The sequence below is a fragment of the Corapipo altera genome, unplaced genomic scaffold (genome assembly GCF_003945725.1).
Source record: "Corapipo altera isolate COAL_440 unplaced genomic scaffold, ASM394572v1 2b, whole genome shotgun sequence".
Classification (NCBI taxonomy): Eukaryota; Metazoa; Chordata; class Aves; order Passeriformes; family Pipridae; genus Corapipo; species Corapipo altera.
Genome location: NW_020884874.1, coordinates 28,095,859 through 28,114,632, shown reverse-complemented (window position 1 = coordinate 28,114,632; position 18,774 = coordinate 28,095,859). Strand labels below are relative to the sequence as shown.

At 39.1% G+C, this 18,774-nt stretch overlaps 1 long non-coding RNA gene across 1 annotated transcript; it reads left to right on the top strand.

Moving 5' to 3' along the window:
- Positions 1-8,427: 8,427 nt before the first annotated feature.
- Positions 8,428-10,013, top strand: LOC113942869. The gene is made up of 4 exons (XR_003526084.1): positions 8,428-8,589; positions 8,684-8,724; positions 9,438-9,605; positions 9,734-10,013. It is a non-coding gene; the product is annotated as an uncharacterized LOC113942869 (long non-coding RNA).
- The last annotated feature ends 8,761 nt before the right edge of the window (positions 10,014-18,774 follow it).

The window sequence follows — 18,774 nt, the reverse complement described above, 5'->3', positions numbered from 1 at the left end:
GTATCCTGTGTCCTAACTAGGACTTATAGTCCTAAGGAGGAAATTCTGCAAACCTGCACACAGCACCTTCCCTGGTACCTTGGTCCCTCATCTCTAAACAGCTTCTCTAAATGACTTCAAGGACCCTTAATGCCAAAATCCTGGGATGTGGTGTCCTGGGAACAATTTCTAACCACAAGAAAGAGCCTTCCTGTCCCAGGCCAATGCTGTTGCTGGTCCCTCTTTGCAGCAAGGTGGTGGGAATAGGGTTCTGCTTCTTTTACCTGCATAGTGACACAAACAGAGCTGCTGGAAAGGAGGCCATAAATGCAGCACTGATAGCTGAGGTGGGGAGTTCAAGAGTCTCGTTAGAACAGGAGTGCCATAGAAAGGTGAAGACTGCAGTGTTCATCTCAGTCTTCTCAGAGGCAGCAGCCTTGCTTGAAGCTAAGGAGATCTGAACCTATTTGCTCCTGTGCAACATCCACCTCATTTTAATGTCCTACTTATGACTCTCCTATTGCTCTGTTGTTCCCAAAGCTCTGGATGCAAGTATAAGAATTAAGACAACTTGGGATAGGACAGGATCGAGGGCTGACAGTTTAGGAAATTGTGAGAGCAAGGGGAAGGAGGATAAGGAAGGGTGACATCTTCTCAGCTTCCCTATATGCAAGGTTGCTAACATAGCCCAGGTGCTAAATCAGTGATGAGGTTCTCAAACCTTAATGCTTTTTCTGTCTCTCTCTGATTCAGTACATGAGCACACAAGCTTCTGCATTACCGTTGGGACCATATGCTTAGAGCTGTAGAGTGAATTGGTCGTGAAGGAAGACAAAAGAAAACAGCAGTTTCTAGACAGGAGGCAACACACAATTGCAAAGAGGCTTGTGTGCCATTCGTTATCATGGTTCAAAGGAACCATGATGGGAAATGTGCAGGTTTGGTAAACAAACCAATAGCACTAAGAAAATACCTGACTACATATTACCAGTTTTGACTCCCAAGGGAAACTAACTTCCAAAACATTGTCATTCAGCACAAATCTTAGAGGCCGTGCTGGTTTTGCTTGGTAAACATTCCCTTATTTAAAAAAGGCCATTACTAGTGAGGAAAGAAAAGGCCAGATATACAGTTGCTGTGAAGTGAAAGCCTGGGGGCAGAATAGCTGACGTTCACTTAAAACCCTATAATTCTGCTAGAGAAGAAAAGAAAATGCACTGAACTGGCAGATGAAAGGTACTCTTTTCCTTGTCTTCATGTGAAAGGTCAAGCAGAAAAAAAAATAAGGAGGTCAGAAATAAATAGGAACAATAAAAATAGTCTTTAAGACACTGCAGTGTTAACACAGTGCTTTTCTTCCTGTAGCCTGATCTCGCTGCAGAAAAAAGCCCTGGGAACATGCCAAAGCATTAAAAGCAATACAATTGCATTTTGAAGGGCAAGAAAAGCAGACTGTGTGGGTAAAGTGCTGTGCTGTTCACCTTTTATCTTTCTGACAGTCACTCAAGGATCTTCTTTGCTATCATAAAGGGTGCCATTTTGAGACCACTTATGTTGCTTGGGAGAGTTATTTGAACAGTATCTATGCATTGCTGAGGTAACTTTAATTGGGTTGCTGTTTAGGTGATGCAATTAAACTATTGACTTTCTGATAGAAAAATATCCAAATGAAATAGTCTTGTTTGGGTAAGGGCTGTTAAAATGTATAGGGGTTATACATAGTATTATTGACATACTTCAGGTTTATTGACCTAACCTTCTGAAGTTACCTTTTGTAATGCAGAAAAGCTCCTCTGTGCCTTGCATTCACTTCCCAGTCTTTCTTACCCCGATTTGTCAGGGGCAAGAGCTCAGAACACCCTTTGCTCCCTATTTAGTGAGAGGAAGTCCCCCTGGAATTGTGCATCTCCAAAGAAATTCAGTTCTTCAGTTGAACCATGTCATAGGGTTTCATTTTAACTTGCAGAGCAACCTTTCAGCCATCTCTTTTAGGAGGAATCCCAGGTCAGATGCAGAGCACTTGATTCTCAGTTTTATATAAAGAATTAACAGCAGCTACATTTTTCCCACAAATTAGACACGCACAGTTAGAAGAGCTTCTCATGCCACCTTGCTAGTTTATTAACACAGAAGTATTTGTGCATTTACATTGGGTGTTCTGATCAGACATAGATTATTTTTCAGTACTTTTCTGTTTGGAGCTAATCTCCAGGAAGGAGGGATAGAAGGCTGAGACCTAGAACACGACAACAGTGTGAAGAGGGTTTGTCACTTCATAGCTATGACTGGCAGAGATTAAGACAAGTTAAATTAATTGACATTTTACTACCCAATATCTAAGGGCTACTTTCCATTCTCTACATTTTGACTAGCTTTTTTTCATCACTACCCTGAAGATGATCTATGTGTCTCTGAAAAACACTATACCATCTAGTCTGCTTTCAACAACTATTTACCTGCACTTGATTCTCCATGGGATTCATATCTATGAGCAATCTGAGGAAGAGACTTCTCCTTGGTCTCCTGTGTGCTAGAGCTGTTTGTCCTTTGTAATTTAACTTTTTTCTTTTTTCAAATCCTTGTTGTGGTGACAAATGGCAGTGGTTTTCCATCCTTCAGATATTGGGCATTTCTCTTGACCTGGCCAACTAGTTTGTTTCTTCCCTTGTTCTCCCTGTCCCTCCCCAAAACAACTCTTCTTGATAATTCATGATGCTTTCTGACTTCCTGAGCATGCCTGTTCCTTTTCCTGTGGGGCAATGAAAGCTTGTCCTACCTGGTCACTGTGAGTAGGCAGGACATAGTTTCAAGTCCTACTCCGAAGAGCTCAATTACAGGAGCTATTTTTTCTTTCCTCCTCCAACCCCAAGCTTTAGCATGAGCCAAAAGGGAAATACATCTCATGGTGCTTAAAATAAATTTGTAAATTTTTTATACCATACTTGCACCACAACAGACTTTCAAATCCTGTTTTTATGAAATGTATGGAACCGTCTTCCAGTGGATCCAAGTCTGAGGTGAGTGTCTGTTAAACAAAACAAAATGTCAGAAAACAAAATGTAGTATGAGTTAGAAACAGACATCATCTTAAATGTTTTCTTCCCAGTTTCCTGTCAGACAGTAAGTTCCGTTGTCCCACACGTGAAACTTCTTATATGGCTGTTTTTCTGGAGAAAGTCTTGATGGGCAGTAGCCCTTTAAGTTCATGTTTTATCAAATCATTACTTGTGAATAAGTTAAAGTGTGCTTTTACAACTCTAGTTTCCTGCCAGACTGCCTAGGCATGAGACACAGTGACATGTCCAGAGGCCCAAAGCATTCCCCATAGTAGAAGACTCAATTCGGAGACTATGGACCACAAGATTAGAAAGAGTTTTGTGTTAGAAACTTGCCTAATTTTCCCCAAAAAGCTAAACTGTGGAGTAGCACCAGGCTTGTTAGGATTATTCATCTTTTATATGGTCATCTTTTTGCTTAATCTATGAAAGTAATTACAGTCTGGAATACATATAATTTATACAACATGGAATTGGAACTCCAGGGAAAAAGATACTACTGTTCAGAGAAGAAAGGGAAAGTGGAACATCTGGACAAAATCAGACAAGGATAACCAGAACACAAGTTGGTAGAATTGCCACAGAAGTTTTATTTTGCAAGAATTCCTAGGGTGAGCTCGTGGCCTTATTCATTTGACATGCAAATTACCCTTGCCTTTGCATCTATTTATATTTTGGCCTCCTATGGTGGCCTAGGTTGAGAAACATAGTTTGAACCCCTTCCACACCCCCATTATACAAACCTAATCTGCACTGCCGGTCTGTTTCTGGGTCAGATGCCTGCAGCCAGAGCAGTGGAAGAACAGTGTATAGGAGCAGCCCCTCAGAAAGAAAAGAATTGAAATAATTTCTGTACAACATTTCACAGGTCTTTGACCATTGCCAGAGTGGGATTAATCAGTTTTCAATAGCCCTGAAGAAATCAACGTGCCTGGGGCCTGAGCAGTATAACCACAGAAACTTGTCAGTGCAGGGGGAAGGCCAGAGCCTTCACACCAAGAGGCAAACAAGCAGCTCTGGCTGCAAGAACCACTGTTCCCCTGCGCTCCAGCTGCTCAAAGGCAAGTTTACAGAGCATATCCTCTGAATAACTCTAGATCCAGAGGTCTAACCATCCATTGTAAAGTCACAGAGGGGTCTTCTCTGCCCTGACAGGCAGCACGGCATCCAGGAGAGCCCCAGGCTGTGGGCCTCACACAGCCCTGCTGGCTGCCCTCCCAGAGCAGGGGCTTGTGGTATGCGCTTGGGGAGTCCCGAGGCTGTTTGGCACTGGAAGCAAACTAATGCAAAACACAGTCAAAGTGCTTTCATGTGAGCTCCTGAGGAGAGGCCAGGGCAGCTGTAAAGAATATGCATGGCCCAGGGTTTGTTTACAAGGAGAGAGAGAGGGGGTTGTTGTGGGAAATGGCCACATCACTATTCCCGTGGTGCACTGTACCTTGTTTATATGATAGTGCCAAGTGGCAAGCACAGACACACTTGTGACAGAGCACCTTGGGAACTTCAGAGCCTCCTTTTGATTTTCTTCAAATCCTGAAAAGGGAGAAAGTTGTTTAAATTTGTACTACTGTCACTGCTGCTCAGCTGTTTGAACCTTTTCTCCATCCGCTCATGTTTACTTCTCTCAGCAACGGTGAGTTTCTAGAGTGTATTAGAAACATCACAGGCAATGCCAATGCTTGAAATTGAGCAGCTGAGGTCACTTGGCTTGTTCAGTCCGGAGAAGGAGAGACTTGACAGGAGACCTCATGGTGGTCTACAGCTTCCTCACAAGGGGAAGTGGAGAGGCAGACACTGATGTCTTCTCTCTGGTGACCAGTGACAGGACCCAAGGGAATGGCATGAAGCTGTTTTTAGGGAAGTTAGGTTGGATATAAGGAAAAGGTTCTTCACCCAGAGGGTGGCTGGACACTGCAACAGGCTCCCCAGGAAAGTGGTCACAGAACCAAGACTTCCAGAGTTCAAGAAGCATTTGGACAATGCTCTCAGGTACATGGTGTGATTTTGGTTCTGTCCTGTGCAGGGCCAGGAGTTGGAGTTTGATGATCCTTATGGGTCCTTTCCAATTCAGGATGTTCTATGAATCTGTGAAATTCATGCTTGTATTTTCGGGTGGATGTTTTACTACTGAAGCTCTGGGTAGTGTGATAATAGCTGTATTTGTAGCAATTTCTGTTGTCTGCAATTTTCCCTCTTTTAATGACACATTCATAAGTACTATTCCAAACTCAAATAAAAAGTATTTCTGTTCTTGTTTGATAAAAAAGTATCTCTGTTCTTTTTTAATAAGAGCTTAGTAAACATAGCACATTGTGTGAGCCCAGGAGTGTAAGAACTACTGGCTTTTCTATCCATACTCTGTGAATTTAATTTACCTTTTCAGATTAGTTTTATTCCCTGTAGGTACGTCCTGGACTCCTCTGTAATAATTATTTTTGATGACTCCACTAACGCCTACTGCTGAAGACAGAGATGATCTATTTCAGACTCCTCCGCTGAATGAATTTAGCCAACAATCCACTCATGACTCTGGCAGATGTTTTTACTTTCTTTCTTTCCTTCAGGCCAGTAAAAACTTTATAAATCTTCACTCTACCATTCCAGAAATGTGATAACTTTCCCCCTTGACACCTGAAACATCTCACTGACCTTGTCTGCATACAGTAGAAGTGTTTGTATATACTACAGACCCCTGAGTTTAAAATTAATAAAACCTCAACATTTAGTCTTATAAAAGCTTGATTTAGATTAGACTAGGATCCACAAAATTAGGTTTTCTTAAGAATACTTACTCCTGGTGCTCACATACCCACAATTCAAAACCTGTCAACTTGATTACCTACTGTAACAATTCCAAATATTTATGTTGGTTGTCCCTGCTGTTTATATAACATTGTATCTCCCCTCCCTAGTATGTGTGTTAGTAGCCATGAAGTTAATGGACTATTTTCAATAGTCAGGACACGTTAGCCAAAGGTTCTATAGAAAATGGATGAGGTCCTGCTCCAAATCAAGCCTGAGGCATGTTAACTACAATCCTTCCTTTGTCTCCTTTTCAAAATACTAACTCATTCCTTGGTCTGCTTTCTTGTTGAAGAAGACCAGAGAGTTCAAAGAGGCTACTTCAGACTCCCTTTTCAAATGGTCTTTAAGGCTTATCCTTCTTCTGTTTGTTGGAACTAGAAAGCATTTAGATATGTTGACTATTTTGAGGGAAAGAGTGAGGTGAACTGATTATTGCAGTCCAGCTCTCTCTAGACTAGTGGACACAATATTTTTTGGAACTAAGTTTTGCTAAGAAGCCAAGGATTAATTGGTTATGGAGACTAAATTATCTTTTCACTTTATAATTTATTAGAAAATGTCACAGTGTTGTAACCAGAGGCTGCTAGAAGCCTTCATCATGATGAATAATTTTGACATGATGCGACATGTCTGAGGAGGAATTTTTGAAATTGCTCTAATATGAATAAATAAAATAGAGATTAGTATTCCAGAAAAAATATGCAAACTCAGAAAATTGCAAATGAAGACTGGCATAAACTTTTCTGGTTTGTTTTGTTTTTCTAAATTGTGAAGTTGTTGGAGTTTTTTCAAAGTAGTAACATAAGAATTTTTTAAAATTTTTTTTTTTTTTTTTTGCATCTTATTAGTACAGTGCTAATTGCAGCTTGTTTACAATCCCTATAAAATAAAATTCCCATCAGGACAATACTCTATTTCAGTTTTTCTTCACAAAGCAGGGGATGGTGATCTCTTTCTTCTGTCAATCTCCTTGTCATTCCTATCTCAGTACCATTCTTTGTCTTCTGCTTCTCAATAAGCCTGCAAGTTATTTATGCAGAATTTGCAATATTTGGCTCAGCAAATTTGTGTTGTACTCCTTGGACATCTTACTATCTCATACTTCCCTGGGTATTTTCTGTTTTCCGTGCATTCTCTGCAATTGCAAATCCCCAATGCTTGCATGAATTAAAGGTTGGTATTAGTGGATCTATGCAGTGGATTCATTCAGGTTCTGTGTTGTGCTGAGGAACAGCCATTAGTGTAAAACTCACAGAAATGAGAAAAATTATGAACACTGGCCAAAAAAGTCACCACCTCACAAAAGAGTAAGAATAGCTTGGTTAGGATGACTATTCCTGCAGCCACAACAGCAAAGTGTAATGAAAAGGAAATATTTTTTTGCCTTCTCTTCTTTTAAGCTTTTTGAAAGAAAATATTTAGGCCTATGGCTTTGTTGCAGGATTTACTGGTAATTCACATAAACCAATATCTGGTCTAAGTCAGGAACTGCTTTGTAAACCAGTATACTTGTCCTAGTATACTGATGGAAGTAGTAGTAATTCAGGTGACAGCTGTAATGAGAGTGCCATTTGCTTATAAAATACCAAAAGGTGGAAATAATCATTAGTCACATGCAAACAGGACTGCAATGGGATGAGATACCTGTGTGCGCTTATTACCCTTAAGCACCTATTTTATTAATAACACTGCTGTAAGCATTGTGTTTAAACTATCAATCTTCTATTAAGACTCAGAGCAAACAGCCAAAGCTGTAGGAGTCTCTCTACATTTCAAAAGGCACATTCTGCAGGACAGTATGCCCACTGGGAGACACCTGGGCAGGTGATAACCTTGAAATTGTCCATTCTAGGTCACCTATCCATAGGTCATTACTGCCTTAACTCACCTCCTCAGCAACAGCCTGACCACTTTCACCTGTTGTGGGTTTTCTAGGCGTGATGACTTGTATTTGAGAAATTTGATCCCATCTTGGATTAATGGGAGTTTTATCTCTGACACCCATGAGGCAGAGTTGAGGTTTTGATGATGTGTGAGAAGCAACAACTGCTTCTGTAATGTCCATCTGCAGCTTTTTGGAATGATTACCTAGAGAGGGCATGGGTGCTCTTGACAGAGAGCAGGTACGAAAAGGTTCTGCTTCTTTGGATCTACCTTACGGAGAAGAACACTCCTTTAATGATTCCATAATTAAAAAGAACAGCGGAAGTAAGTCCAAACCTTTAATAGCTGCTCAGATTTTAGGCTGAGTGTTTAGGAATCTCCTAAGATCCTACAAGTGTTTTCTGTGTCTGTCTGGCATAAGAAACTAGTAGTATTCTACCATTAATATTGTTACTGTAATCCTGTATTATTTGTCCATGTTTTACTCAGGACTGTTCTGCTCCCTAAGGATTAGACTTTGGCTAGTGTTGCATTCTCATCAGTGAGGGATGGCTTGTGCATCTGGGTTTTACATCAGAAATGCATGCTCTCATTTGTGTGAAGCTCATTCAGAAAATTGACTGGTTTTTCAAAAGTGGGATGGTGTAGTTTTATACCAATGGAGTGCCAAAGTTCATGTGTCCTTGTTTCTGGTTGCAGGAAAAGACATCAATACAGAGCACATGTGAAATTCTATCTGTGTAATGAAGTAAAATTCTTTGACTACACTGTTTCCAGTGTAAACTACTGAACTTGCAAACACCAAGTTGCGTGGGAGATAAGACAAGGTGATGAAGTCCGAGCAAGATGAGGAAGCACAGAGACTGTAAACACATTACCTTCTGTTAAAGGAAACATGTGTTGTAAAGATATAGACTCTTTTATTTTGGTAAGAATAAGCTTATTTTTTTCTGATACAGGTGGCAAATTCTCCAAGGAAAACATCTACAAGAGAGCAGAGGTAGGCCAGAACATTTAATAAAAGCCTCATTATCTGTTGTTCTGTAAAGCAGAGGACCAAATGCTGGTCTCTTAAAATTAGTGCAAAACTGTCTTTTTTAATGGCCTAGGAGTTTATCCCAGGTGTTTTGCTACCATAGTGACAGTCTTATCCACACATGTAGAGAGCAGTTGGTTTAAATTAAGAACTGCTGTTATCAAGGTGCAGTTTTGGAACCAAAGGACAGCTAGAGCTAAATGAATTAAATGTAAGTATTAAAAAAAATATTTCCCAGTACACATTCTAGATGTAGACTAGTACTTGACAGGATACTGCAAGCATCATTGCAATACTTACAGATCACAGTAAATACAGCAGAAGTATACATAATACAAATAAGTTTTACCTTCAGAAACTTATGTCATCTAAGCCCACGAGGCTCAGTGAGCACACTAATAGAAACCAAAATAAATGTATAAATTCATATACCTATACCAACTGTCTTTAGGGCAAATGTGAATAAATATACTGTTAGAACAGTCCATTTGTTATAAAACTATGCCAGGTATCAAGAATGGTAGATTTTCCTATAGTTTCCTTCACAAAGAGACTGCATACAAAAGAAAAATGTTTCAACTTCTGTATTGTGGGAATATCCTAAGTTCTTATTTCTTTGTGTTCTGATTCAATAAGTACTAGTACCTGTGCTGATCTTTTTCTTTACTACTTTTCAGAACAAGGCTGTCCTGAGCTAATTTATGCTCTTCATTTGAAACATTGATGGCTGGCACTGAGAGCAAAACAAGAAAACTGGGCAAATTTGGGGGATCCTGTTATCTTTAATATGTTTCTAGCAATGCCTTTCATGAGAATTTTAGATCTTCATGAATTTGAAAATAGAGGTAATAAACCAGATAAGTATAGTGAAAACTTGAAATAAAAGTGGGAATTTTAATTTGGTTCTGAGATAACCACTTAGACTAACATATTTTAAGATTTTGTATTAATTCAGTTTTATTTTCATGTCTAGTTGTCATTAATTATACATAATACTGAATCCTACCATCAACTTCTGAAGCCTGTGGAAAGTGAAATTTGCACTGATGCCTGTGGCTCTTCAGCTCAACCCATGCAAGCTACAGACAGGTTTGCATTTTTTTTTTTTTTACTGTCATGGTCACAGGTATAAACTGAGCAATTATTTTTTGGATGTCCAGTTTTTGTGAGGCAAGTGAGTCTTATTGACAGGTCTGTTTCCATATGATTTTGATTCATAGTGACTTTACACACGCCACTTGTGACTTTTCCACTGCAGTTACTGGGAACTGATTTTTAATTCTTAGTTACTTAGTTATATTTGTTTCAATTTTTAAATAAAACATATCTTTGAATATGTTTACTGCTTCAGCTGTGAAGTCATTTAAATAGCAACAGTACTAGGGAGCATACTGGAGTATCAGACAAAAACAAAAGAATTTCGAAAGATCAGTTGAATTTTTTAAGCTCAAAAGCATCTATTTGATTCAAATCATACAATGTGTGACTGTGATATCATTAAAACAAATATCCCAAATGAGCCATCCCTCACCCTTCATACCAAAGGGGTGACATCATTTCTGCATATTGTATTGATAGTTTTTGTCATTCAGTACAGAGGTCAGGCAAGTAAGCTGGGAAACCAAGCTGTGTTCCAAAAGGCCACACCAAGTCCCAGCATGAGCTTTTTATTTTCTTTGAATGTAAGATCATAAGAAATTAACTTTTAATGTGTTTTGTCCACCTGTGTTTACTGTAGCTAGGGGACCTATTGCTTTCCTATTGCTATTCTATTTATTTAAAGGCAAAATGAGAACAGAAGAGTATATGGGAATACTCCTAATAAGATTTGGGCAAAAGGAGCCTGTACATTGCCATCCCACACTGCTGTAGCTTCCGAGCAGACTGCTGGTTGCTTGCCTGGCTAATTTTATGCTGTGCTTCTCACTTTAGGCTATGGCTCCTACAGCATTGGTCTCATACTTTACATGTTGTGGAAAATGGCATTTGCCTTGAAGTCAGTGATAGCTGAGTGCATACACTGCAGAAAATAAACACAAACATTGCTTTCGTTGTCTCTTCCTTCCTCTATTATGTATGTTAAACTTCTGCTATTGTTGTTTTTTTCCTCACAGAGATACCAGGAATACCATTGGAAATTGTCTTCCAGCTCCTTCCTTGAAGGAAGGACAAGGAATCAGTTTTTTATTTTTATGTTTTTAATAGTGGAAGAGTACCAAGTCACAATTCTGAAACTTGTTCTACTATGAAAATAGCCCTACTGAGAACATAGCATGGCTTTGTTTTGCCATTCCGCAGAAAAAAAATCAAGAGGATGATGAGCAAATGCAAAAATATGTTTAAAAAAAAGGTCTTTTTCTTATAATATCTTGCACATGTTTATGGTTAAAAACATTTGTACAAGATAGGTGTCTTTTATTATGATATGTCCTAAAACAACCCATTCACTGAATAATATATAATAGTTACGCTAAATGTTGTCTGCTTTTATCATAGTAACAACAGAATGGATTTGACAGTGCCTGTACTACTGTTTGCAAAGAAACGCAGGCAAATTCAGGCTCATACCGCTTGCCAGACACAGAATGCTTTCTTAATGGTGAGATAAATTAGTTTCCATTTTAATGCAAATTTTCCTGCTTATTGGCTACAGAGCTCTTCTGTTGTATTCGGAGGGAATGCATCTTAAGCACTGGAGAGGCTTTGCATTACTTCCAGATACTGCTGAGATATGTGGGGCAGTGAAAGCAATCAGACAGAGAAATTAATGTCATTTCATTCTGTTTTCTCTGTATTTCTTCATCGAATGAAGAAACAGTGGGGGAAAAGAGATTTTGGCATCTCTAGTTTAAATAGTGTATTTCTCAGACCACTGTTATTCATACAGCTTTGTATGTAAATGTGTTCATCATTGTGTCTAGAAGACGGGAAAACCCCAGCAGAACCATCTCAGATTGCACTGTGTGGTACAGACTGTGAGGGAATGATGAACAAAAGTTGCTGTGTTCAACATAGAATGAGTTCTTTGCTGTTGGAACATTTTATTTTGTGATGTAGTAGAAGAGAGCAGAAGAAAATAGGAGAGGAATAGAAAGTCTGGCTTTAAAAGTTCTGTCAGAAGGATTGTCTGTTCATCTCACAGCTCATCTGTTGGAATACTGTCCTGGGATGGGAGTTCATGTTTCTCCTACTCCTGAAGCGATTTCAGTCACATCTTCTAAGAGATGCTATCACTTCCTAACGTTTCAGAGATGAGAGTCTTTCCCAGGCTTTGGCAGATTCCTGGGTCCTGCTCACTGAAACTGCCCCATCAGTGCTGAGCAAGAGGGATCTCAGCTTTTGCCCGCTCCCCTGGGAAGCAGGACTGTCAAGTTCCATGTTGTGCTTCCTATTTTGGATGAAGTATACATCAAAAATTCAGATAACTGTGCCATGTACACCTGTGCTCAGAGCCTTTCCTTGAAAGTTAGAAATACATCTTCAAGTTGTCTCAAGCAGAGGAAAGAAACAGATTTAGATTTCCAGTATTTGGGAGGAGGGTTTGTGTGCACAAGTGGGGGAAAAGAAGTTATGTGCAGTAATATACTTCTGTGATATTCCCTGGCTAGTCTGCAGCCAGGTAAGTGTTGAATAGGAGACCTGGAATGGGAATCTAGAAGAGTTTTTCCTGCGTGACTTCACCACATGAAAGCATTTACTTGGTATCATACGTCTAATTTAATAAACCTTATGGGTTTATAATTATCTTTGAGTCTTTTAACCTATGTTTATCTTTGACTGAAATGTTTCTACAGCTCCCCAAACGTTTGGGAGTGGGAAATCCGATGATATAAGCCAGGTTTTCTGATAAAACCAAGAACCTCCTCTTCTACCACTCCTACTTTTGTTGCTGTAACTCTCTTATTATTTTTAAAAAGCCTTTAGCACTTCTGGGGTGGGAGTGGGAGAAAGTATTAATTTGGCTCTACTGCCCATAGAATTTTAAAAAAACCAACTTCTTTCTTATTTTTAGAAGATTTTTAGAAGATACTTATAAATTACTCATATAGTAAGTGAACTCCTGAACAGTATCACAAGATAATTATTTCAGTGCAACACAGAATTCCTCAGGTTTATTCGCATTTTCTTTTTTTGACAGATTTCCAACAAATGCATGGCACTCAGGTACGTCATTGATGAAATTTAAATGCTCACTATATTTTAATAGAAAGACACTCTTTTTTCCCCTATTATTAGGGAATAAACAAGATCTATTACAGTATAATTCTAAGATAATTTCTGCTGATGCGAACTCCCCAAGTGATTAGCAGACTATATTAGAAATCACTCATCAATACTGTCCCTTTGTTTGGATTTCAGTAAAGGTGCTTTATGTAGACTGCTTCAGTGGAATCTGTCGGCATTCGGTGTGGGGCTTGGTCCTGGCTTCAGTGCCGTGCCTGCCCCCAGGCCAGGGCCGGAGGGCGGGGGGGGGGCGGCCTCCGGGGCCCTGGCGGCCCCTCTGCCACCCTTGTGGCTCTAATTTCTACTACGACACAAGCCTTCTCTTCCAGCCTTTTAAATATGTAATTCGCAGAGGCATTACCACAGCTTCTAATTGGCTCAGCATCGTAAGTCCCCTGGAACTAACCATGTTCAGCCCCAGGGGAAAAGACGAGTAAACCCATGACACTTAAGAAGTCCCTTTTGGAGGTGTATTTTTAATCCACTCACAACTTTACATTGTTTTCTAAATTTGTTTTGAATATAAGAATAGTTATAGAAACCATCTGTCAGGTGATATATAAAGCTAGACGTTAAAAAAAAAGTGTGGTCTACTTCACTCTTTATCATCATTCTTCTTATTGACATAATTACTATGAATTTCATTTTCCTGCAATTTAAACTGATTCTTTTTCCCAGGCCATATTTTTTGTTTTGTTCTTTTGTTTGTTTTTGGTTGGTTGGTTGGTTGGTTTTTTTGGTAGATTGAACTTTGTGTGCTATAGTAGAGATAGCAAACTGTTCACCATCTCACAGAAACCGGCCCAGTGTATGTGGCAGATCTTCATTTCCTCATTACATGTTTTCTCTTCTGAATTCTTTTCTATTTTTCACTGCAATCTATTTTTCATTGGCTTTTCTCTCATTAATACCACAAAAAGGTCAAACTGAACTTTTAATCTCATCCTCTTTTTTTTTTTTTTTCCGGTGAGGTCAAAATTAGGCTAAATGAGTTTGTCTATCCCTACCTGAAAACCTCTTTTTAATATCTATATTGATAGCAGTGGGACAAAAAAATAGATTGGAGAGAGTTTTAAACTTTAAAATGTATTATCAAGTGAAAGAAGAACAGTGAAATGTGGAAATAAAAAGAAAAGCAAGAGGAGTTTCTTGTCATTTGTTTTTGGTAACTGGAGAATTGTCAGAGCTCAGAAAGGCCATAAAGACTTCGTTGTGTATTTGAATCAAGTTTTAGAGCCAGATAGTTACAGGGCAAATTCATTCTCAATATACAGCCTCTGGAACAACGACCATAACATTAATCAGATGTGACAGAAATGTCAAGATCCTCATAAAGAAATCATTCACTCATCTGGATTATTATATCAAGAGATTTTTTTGTGTGGTCTGATAAATATAGGGCATGGAAGGAAATGACTTATTTATAGTTACCTTATTATTTCATAGTGATAGTGCTCACCATCGCTCCCATACAGCTCCAGAACTCCTTAGCTAGGAAATACATAGAAATTACATGACCTGGGTCATCATACTTGCCGCTAAAGAGGATAAATACAAAAGACCTGTATACAAAATAAGATCCATGCCCAGTTATGGTGCTCTGTACTCTCTGTGAAATATGTTACCATTATTTCTTTTGAATGTAATATTGAAATCCATTTAAGCAGAGATGTCACTGGAAACTCCTGGAAGTACCAGCTTAAGCAGTCCCACACTGGTTGAGCATCCCATTAGCCTGTCTCAGACAATGACCAGTACCAACAACTTAAGGAAAGAGCTTAAGAAACACAGCAATGATCAGTTCCTCTTTCCTTTCTTCTAATGATCAGTGCTGCAGGCATTTCCTCCTCTTGATATAACATTAGGGCCATTGTTTAGTTATCCTCGATGGACCTTTCTGCAAGTGACTTGCCTAATCCCACTTTGAACCTGTTAATACTTTTCACATCCTAGCTTAATTTAGCAGTGAGTCATACAGCTCAATATTTTGCGTGGAAAACAGTTCCCTTTGGCTTTATCTGTTTTTAAAACTGCCATTGGATAAATTAGTTTGTTTATATGGTGAGGAATGATGAACAATTGTTCCTTATTCATCTTCTCTGTCCTAGTTATGACTTTATAAACCTACTTTCCACGCACATGCAAGTCATCTTGAGCTGAAGAAAGCTAGCCTGCTTAGCCTTTGCATGAGCCGATGCTGAACCATACTTGCTCAGCAAGTGTCCCCCTTCATCCTCGTGCCCCTTCAGAATACTCCTAGTTCTACTGTAGCCTTTTGGAGGGAGCGTCATCAGAGTTATACCAACACACTTGTCAAATGTGAAAAATGTGCAAGAACTAAAGGATTCCAGGACATAAAATAATAGGGTTTGTGGCTATCTATGGATTTAATGAGTAACTGTTTTGGGAATCTGGATGGTTTTGTCTCAGATAGAAGTGGGAATTTTTCCTCTCTGTTTCTGAATGTGTTCAAGCTGCTTTGCATTTGGACTAAGCAAGCTAGAACTTGGGCCAGAATGTTCCCTTATAGAGGCAACCTGAATCAGCTATCCATTAAAAATTGTCTCCCTATCCTGTAATATGCCAATTTTCATCTATCAACAAACCCTCAATTTCAGAGTTTTCTGTATTTCTTTCACAGGAGCACTGTGTGGATTAATTAATGCACACTGTTGGTTGAAACTAATTAGTGCCAAAGTTTAGTTACTCTCAACACTAGTTGACTCTTATCCACAGATTGTGCAAACTAAAATTTTCCAGTCCTCTGGGATACATTTCTTATATGGGCTGTACACATTTCATAAATTAAAATGTCTTGGAGATTCTCCTTATCCTGTGAAATTTGTGTGATCTGGAAACCATAAACAAAAGCAGCAGTTCAAAAGGCTTCAGCAGAATACAGTCTGCTCTAGTGGAGTAGATACACAGGTCAATAAACATCTAAGTAGCGCACCTAAGTTGATACTAACTACTACTGTGTGTGCTATTTAAACAGAATTAAGAGATGAATTGCTTTCTAGAGTAGTCTCACTCTATTGAAGCATGCATATTGTATAACTCAGTGGCAGACAACTATTGTCCATTCAGTTCTGTAATGAAACATTAACAAGCTAAATGGCAACCCCCCCCCAGGTATTTCCAGAAATTGGCACTTGTGAGAAAACATAAGTGGAATCAAAATTGTCAGTGAAACAAATCTTTTTCTTAAGCCCAATGTCTAATGAGCATTTTCAGTTCAGTAAAATGTGGTTTTTTTCTGCAGCCCTTGATGGAGTTGACTTTTGACTGGTAAGAGTTACAGACTTTATAACATAAGTTAGTGGAGTTCTTACTAGGTCCAAGGCTTTGAGAAAATGAGAGATCTATTGGATAATGAGCCAGGAGGGTCTAAAGGGACCTGGATTTAAGATCTAATATTGCTGTTGACCGGTACTATAGACATGGTAATTTTTTACTTGTAATTTTATTCGGTTTCTCAGCTATAATGTGTTTGCAGAAGACAATTTTTGCTACATATTTGTAGTCAAGCACAATGGAGTTCCCCTTCTCTCTTGGATGTCCGCTAGTCAGATTCTCTGCTACAAACCAAGTAACACAGGTATTTCCCAAACTAAAGAACATCTTTATCCACTTTGTAAGATCAAATGTTGACTGAAGTGGGTGGCAAGTGCCTTTTTTAGCAGGTGAGGTGAGTGACTCCAGGAGTCCTTACTCTCTGATTCGTTATGTTGTTACATACTGAGCAGTAGTTCCTTGCGCAGCCAAGATGCCAAGGTGGATGACTCTTGTTCTTGCCTGTGCACATGCCACTCTGTCTGTTCCTATTCCTTCATTTCCAGATTGAGGGGAGTCTAGCCCACTAGCCCAGCAGGATAAATTACTCAGCAGAAGAGCTGAGCAGTCTTCTGATAGATTAGGGTAGCATCCAGAAGACTCCAAATGTCAAGTGGGTAGTGTGGGAGCAGAGAAGGGGAGAAGAGAAGCCAGGCCAGGGTGAGACTTTCTCTTTGTTGGCCACCATAGGACACAAGGTTTGCTCAATTGCCCATGAAGCTGCAACTTAATAGTCTCTTTTGATATTCTAGGATACTGATTTTCATTTTATCAACAGACTTTGTTTTGTATAGCTGAATAACATGAGACAAAGTTGAACTAATGGTCAGTTTTATGTTTACTACTGAGGATTTCAACCTTGCAGCTACAAGAGAAAAGGTCTTAAAATGTTGAAAATCTTTGAATCTGCGTAGAAATAATTACTGTTTCATAACCCAGTCATATCTTCCAACAAATACAAAGAGCTGCCTGCAGTTCTGACACTATGAACAACAATCTGTGTTCTTGTTTATTTATCTTGGTAAACCAGGAGGTTTTTTACAATACAATGTGTATTTTGGCTTTTGGAATACAGCAAGAAGCACAGGAAATCATATGTGCTGACAAATGGATTCTGAAATTTTGTTAGGAGGAAACAATTTCAGAGCCTCCACTAGGAAAACTCCACCCATCTTGATATATGGTGTATTAATCATTATCTGTTTAATAAGAATGACTTATATGCTATCAAGGCTATGCATGTTTTCTTTTAGAACAGTTTTGTGATTCAACCCCTTCTTATACACAAAATTGCATGGATTTCACTAAATAAAAAACAGTTTGGGAAATGTTTCTGAAAAAAACCCCACCACTGTGTTTAACTTCACTGTTGAGTTCTGTGTTTCTTCAACATAGAGAATTCTTCTTCTGCTATGTAACAGAAACGCTGCTTCAAAGTGATGACAATGATTTCTGTAGTATATAGCATGTGGTCCCTCTCTGTAGCATCTTCAGATAAGGAGAGGGTCTTTCTCAAACAGGGTTAACGTATGTTCTTACTAATCTATTTTTATTGAAGTGATTTAAAGATGAAGGATGAAGCACTGCCAAGCACAGTGAAACAGAAGATTCTCTCTCATGGGTGAGGGACAGTCGGGAAGGCCGCTGTGTCAGGGCTGGGATTTCCCATCCATGCTGCATGCACTTGGCTGGAGCACTGACCATTGTTTCAAGTGATATGCTGTGCTGGCTCCCACACAAGGTGACTTTTTTCTATGTCACATTTACAGAACAAACTCTTCTCAGAATATCTGGGATACCAGTTCATTGTGGTTTCCACGAATATGGGCGAAATACCTGGCATATGCCAGGAGCAAGAAAGTTGAAGGCCCCTCAGTGACTGAAAATGGAACTGAATCTTTGTTGAAGGTACATGAACTAAAAATCTGAGAATAAAATTTACATTGCTTTCCTCCGTGGAAAAAAAATAGTGCTGTCTTGGTCTTCTGTATGGTCTTTTCTTTAGGGCAATGTATATCTCATACATTTTTGTCACTATACAGTAATAGTATGGAGCGATAGTGTCTGACATGGAGCTGTTGTTCCTTCAAGTTTTCCTTATTCTGGAGTTCCTGATTTATAAAGGCAGCTGTATGAATCAAGGCACCCCTTCCAATGTTAAACTGTGAAAAACCCAAAAAGAGGAAACCATCAAGTGGTTTGGGGCTGAGGCTTCTAGGGGAAGGAGTATTAACTTCATATAGCCAATCTGCTTCTATTCCAGCGTTGGCTTTGTTTCTTCGCTTTTGGTATATTCTTTGCCTTACTCCAAGGAGAGAAATCTCTGTGGCAGAAATTAAGAAAACAGTAGAATAATGGACAGACAGTCTAAAACTTTTGACTTTAGAATGTCATTTCTTATTTAATCTCACCTCTAGCCACCTACTCTCTCTGTCCTTACATGTCAGGTAAACTCTC